This window comes from Ochotona princeps, chromosome 10 (genome assembly GCF_030435755.1).
Source record: "Ochotona princeps isolate mOchPri1 chromosome 10, mOchPri1.hap1, whole genome shotgun sequence".
Classification (NCBI taxonomy): Eukaryota; Metazoa; Chordata; class Mammalia; order Lagomorpha; family Ochotonidae; genus Ochotona; species Ochotona princeps.
Window position 1 is genome coordinate 8,060,419 of NC_080841.1, and position 5,795 is coordinate 8,066,213.

At 36.2% G+C, this 5,795-nt stretch overlaps 1 pseudogene; it reads right to left on the bottom strand.

Annotated features, from left to right (window-relative positions):
* Nucleotides 1–5,374: 5,374 nt before the first annotated feature.
* LOC118759192 (U2 spliceosomal RNA) lies at nucleotides 5,375–5,494 on the bottom strand (annotated as a pseudogene).
* Between the last annotated feature and the right edge of the window lie 301 nt (nucleotides 5,495–5,795).

The window sequence follows — 5,795 nt, forward strand, 5'->3', positions numbered from 1 at the left end:
ATCCTGAAGTTCAAATAAGATAGTTTTATAACTACCACAAAATGACATATTTTAAAATTAAACTTAGTTTAATTGGCTGATTTTTTTTAAATGTCACTCAATTCCTGGAAGAATGAAGTGCCTTTTCAGCCTTGTCCGATATCTTGTTTTCCTGATGTTGCCTTCCTAAGCAGTTCTGCTGAAGAACTTAGGAGCCCACAAAGAGGACTTGTTTCTGCACAGTGGGTAATGGACAAACACTAAACATCTCATATTCTGCCTTCTCCCTTACAAGCTGTCAGACAAGGGGAAACCTGGCCAGGAAATAGAATGCCCCATCACAGATCTACAGTTTGAAGCAAGTGCTTCCATTTTGTTTCCCTTCTTAAATCCTAATTCAAATTAGAATTAGTACAGATACTCAGGGTTTAATTTTAATTACTCACATCATTAAAATGTAGTCAGAGTAGATCACCTTTTAGCTAACACTGCCATTGTTGCATACTTCAGATTATGGTATCCTATGCTAATCTAAACTATAACACATAAAAAAAGGGGAATTCTAATTCAGTTTGAAATTATGTCCACAGCTCAAACTAACTTAGTAGGACAATTCTGTTAGTTATAGGACTACGATTTTGGTAACGTGCTTCAAGGAATTTAATATATATGAAAGAAATGATGGAAGAGAAGAGTTTTCAGCAATAAAACGTAACAGTTAATGGTGCAAAACAGAGTATGAAACAATAGCCTATGTTTGTATTAAAAATAAATTCTGGGGTGAGAAATGATTGTGATGAACTAGAAATAAAATCTGCATTTCACTGTATACAGCAGGAAGCGTGCTTATGTATCAAGCTAGACAGGTTCAGCATTTTGATGTAGCAGGTAAGTTGGCACCCATATCGGCTCAAAGTCAAGACCTGATTGTCCCACTTCCAATCCAACTCCCTGCTAATACCTCTAGGAAAGCAGTAGAGGAGGGTCACATGCTCACCCACATTGGAGACCCAGAAGAAACTCCAGGCGACAACGTTGCCCAATTTCTCAATGTGTCTCTCGTCCTTTTGTCTTCTCTTCCCTTCTCTGTTTTCCAAATCACAAACTATATAAACACATCTACAAAAAAGAAAGACTGTCATGTTTCAAAGCATGAAATGTACATTTGTTAAATAGACAAAGTAGTCCCACTGCCCATGTGACTAAACTAGGTATTAAGGCTTTAGTGGTAGAGTGCTTAAAACATTGAGATATCCACATTTCCTTTTGGAGTGCAAGAGTTTGAATTCCAGCTCCAATCCTTACTCCAACTTCCTGCTAGTGTTGGGAGGAAGCAGGTGCTGGCTCTTGCAGTTGGGTTATCACCTCCTAAGTGGGATACCTCGTTTGAATTCCTGGTTCAGCATCTAAAGAATGAATCAGCAGATAGAAATGCTATTTCTCCTCTCCATTTTTTGTATCTTTCTTAAAGCATCCCAAAAAAGTAAAAACAGTTATTAATAAGTCTTCCAATACAGTGATTATTCTAATTGTGTTTAACCACATGCTCATGAAATCATTTTCCTTTGGATAATATTTTGGAAAAATATATTTTAACATCATATAATGGAAGAAAATGTGTATTGACACTTGAGTAGAAGACACAATACTTGGTGGTTTCCTGCTAGTACCACTCATACTTTGAGAGAACTTTGAGAGACATCAAATTGCTAGAAGTTAAATTCCGTGACAAAATGTTGAATGAGAATGCACACTGGCTGTAAAATTATGTCACAAAGAAAGTAAATTAAAGAAGTAAATCTTTGACATCAACATAGAAAATGGTTTAGATAGAAATCTGCTTGATAGCAGAGAGATTAACTTATTCACTACTTTGCTCTTGGTTTGGTAGTTGATGTGCTATTTAACTTAGTTTTCTCCCTACAAATCAGTTACACGTTTATTTTATATAATCCGTACAGTTCACATGCAAATGTATCAGCACAAACTCTCCTAAATGTTGTTATGAAGCCAGAGCAATGGAACTTCAGGGACACATTACTGAAAAGTTATATAAAAAAAGTATCTAAGTCATTGCATACCTTAACTCTCATGGTATATTTACAGTTGCTTTCTAAATGGCTGGAGCACAAAGTGGCAATAAAGCAAAAATAAGGTTATATGGTTTTATGAGTGTCCTGACATGAGGCTCATTTGGCTCACAAAATATAGAGTTATTAGTAGCTATATATTTCCCATGGCTTTCATGAGAGTCATCGATTCCATGACTTTAAAACTTTATTAATATCTGGAGATCTTTGCATATGACGTGAACTGAATAAATGTGGGCTGAGTCAATTATGGTGGATTTACTGGCAGATGCAAGAGAATTGGCAGTAAACTTAACAGGAAAGCAATATGACAATTCACAACATCCACAGACCCCTAAAATATCTGATTTTCAAAATTCCATTAGGGAAAAAATAGGATAAAAGAAAAAAATCAGAAAATATCTAAAAAATTAACTATTTTGCTCTATTATATTATTAATCTATGGATTTTATAGGGTAAGATGCACCAATAGTTAATAAAATCTGCTTTAAGAAATATAAACTGTATTTTCTCTCTCTGATGTCTGTCATGCCCTTGGGCATCACATCTTTTCTCTCATTTTCTCTTACATGAATACATCTTTTATTCTTAAAGTAACGGGCTGCGTGCAGATATTGTACCTCTGAGCTTCATTGCTATGACATTCATTTTAACATAGCTAGGTTAATTTATGTCCATTCTGTTGTGAGTCAAACTGGGGTTTTCATAGTGTATAGTTTATAAAAATAAAGTTACCCCTGGCTTTTTTTTTTTTTACTGATTTCAACACTACAATACACCTATACATTTTATTTTGCAATTGAAGTCACTCATCTGTAATCTACGTTAGATCTTTCTGGACATGTTTTTTTCTGGACATGATTACTCTGTTTCCTTACTCTCTGTGCATCTGTAGTCTCATTTTTCTGTTCTTTGGCACAAAGTGTATGGATTCCACCCATTCATATTATTTTAAAAGGCCTTCTGGGGTGGCAGTATGGGTTTGGATGTCACAGCAGATCAGGTTGGGCCACCTGTTGGGATGCCCACCTCTCATATCACAGTGCAAGCGATAGAATTGTGCCTTCGACTCTGACTGAGCTCATTGATGATGAGGCATACCATTGGTGAGAGCTCATGTACTTGGCTAATTCCTGGCATCAGCCTGGCCCAGTCCCAGATATTGTGGGCATTTGGGGAGTGAACCAGCAAAATAAGATTCCCATTCATTCTCTCTGTTGATAAAATACTTTGAATTTAGTATATAGTCCCCTATTCTGTCTGCATTTCATTAATGTTTTTATTTATCTGTGTACTCTTTGATTGTAAGATACTTAATGCATTTTTCAAATTGTGTTTTCCAAAATGAGATTTTTATGCGTATTTGCTTAATTAAGTAAGACTGAAAGGAAGTTAACCGCTATCTTGAAAATTGCAAGTAAAATAGCATCGTTCAAAAGTATAAAATCATACTTTTGAGGGGCAAATAATTTTCATAGAATGTTGAGGAGCTTGTATTCAACATTGATTAGATACATGTACTATGCTAAGAACAATATTAATGTTGAGATAAAAATACTAAGGGTTTAAGTAATTCCATAGATGGGGAAACCAAGCATGCAAGTAGAAAGTAACAATGCAATACTGTAAATCAAGTAACGCTGCCAGGCAGCAGATCAAGGGCAATGCAGTACTATAAATTCGGTGGTACTGCCAGTCAGATCACCAAGAAGCTCAGGGGAAAGAATCTCAATCTCCCTTGGGGTTGTATAGGGCTCAAGGGAGCTCCCAATGGCATCACAAATGAACTCCTGACATTTTTAACTCTTTGTCATACATGAATTCAGCTGAGGAACTCAATGATTTTACCGACCTTCATAAATGTTACATCAGTCATCTTTAGAATATGAATCTTGAATAGTTGCTGAAAGGGCAATTCAAATGCAGAGAAAGGGAAGGGCGATGAATAAAACATTGAGGATTGAAAGTCTGTAAGTTGAACAGATAAGGACCAAATGTTTTCTACTTTAATATTTTCATAATTTTAAAAGATCAAGAAAGAAATGTAAACAAGTGAAAATTATAAACCTATCTATTTCATTGAAAATGTTTGATTTCTCCCAGCTATGGTCAGTGGCCTAGGTTGCATTGTATCAAGTGTTACACTGCTGGGACAAAAGCACTTAAGAGCTGGTGGGCATCCTGGCCATGATTAAGGCCAAATCTGTGTTAACCATACCATTGTGTCAGCATAGTTGCCTAGCCTATTCTATTTTTTCCCTAAAGATATGTTGGGGGTGCCAAGTCTGTGAGCCCAAAGGACAAGAGTGTGTGGCTGAGCCTGGGGTGCCACTTGCTCTAGGCAATGCCCCTCGTGCTAGACAGCACTCTGACGGACACTTGGTGTGGAGTTTTAGGGGGTCTGGAGTATGGCGCAGGTGGGGCATGCAGGGACATAACTGACATCCATTGGTGGTCTGACCATGGAGTGCATGCGTCAGAACTGGGCCTCCTCACTGGAAAAGATGGAGCAGAGGATGGTAGGCCCAGATAAACATGGAGGGTATGGCAGCTCACTGGGGCCTGTAGAGGACATCCAGTATCATCGTAGAGAAAGAAATGCAGAACAAATTGAACAACTACCACATCCAAGTGATGACTACAAATATCTGGGTGAATGGGGCTCGGATTGACTATTTTAGCCAATGGATCTTGGAAGGATTTCTTCATTCTTGAATTGGTGAGACTGACATTTCAGAACTATGAAAACCACTTAAGCAGACACCTCAGAACATGTTCCACATTTGAGATCCTGGGTTGATATTGGTTGGCCGTTCCGTACTCCTGGGTACTAGGGTGGTTGGGAGGATGGGTGTGGCTTCTCGCTTTCCCCAGATACAGGAAGAATAAGAAGAAAATTTGGAAACAAGGATCTCACCCACTTTCTACTAACCCTGTATCCTCCCTACCCTATGTAAACATCATCAAAAATAAAATAAAAAAATTTTAAAATGTTTGATTTCAAACATAGCTAAAATTGTTTAGTTATATTTCAATGACTCTATATTCCTTACGTTCAAAGTTTAAATGAGTGATTATGTAAATTTTAGCAGTTAAAAGACTTCAAGTAAATATTACCTGGGTAGACTGTATAAATTACAGTAACAACAATTATAGTTACAAAAACGGGAAATATGTGCAGTAGTACCAAAATTATTGAAATATAAGTCAGTCTCAGGTTCAAACAGATTAAACTACAGAATCCTACATCATAAGATTTTATACATAATAAGGTTTTTCAGAATGATAAAATTGTGGATGGCTTGAGGACTTTTTTTTCCAAAAATCCATTTAATATATTGTCCTCAGATAGAGGATGCATTAGATATTAAACTGATAAGAACAGATACTATACTTGATCTTAGCCAAAAGGCCAAGAAGCAATGGTATGAGATATTTTTCAAAATTCTCAGAAAATAGACATTAACAATAAATGTATGTATTGCAATGATTTGAAATTATGTATACATATAAGATGTCTTTAGATAGGTCATGAATATTATGAGAAAACCAAATGGGTTTCAAATTTTAAAATCATTTTAACACTTTTTATGCATTTCATATTTATAAATTTGTGAATATAGTGATTCCCCCACCATATCCTCCCTCCTGTTCATGCTGCCGCTCTCTCTATTCTTTATTTTTTAAATTTCTACAATGATATTTTCTACAATCACCAACTTAAC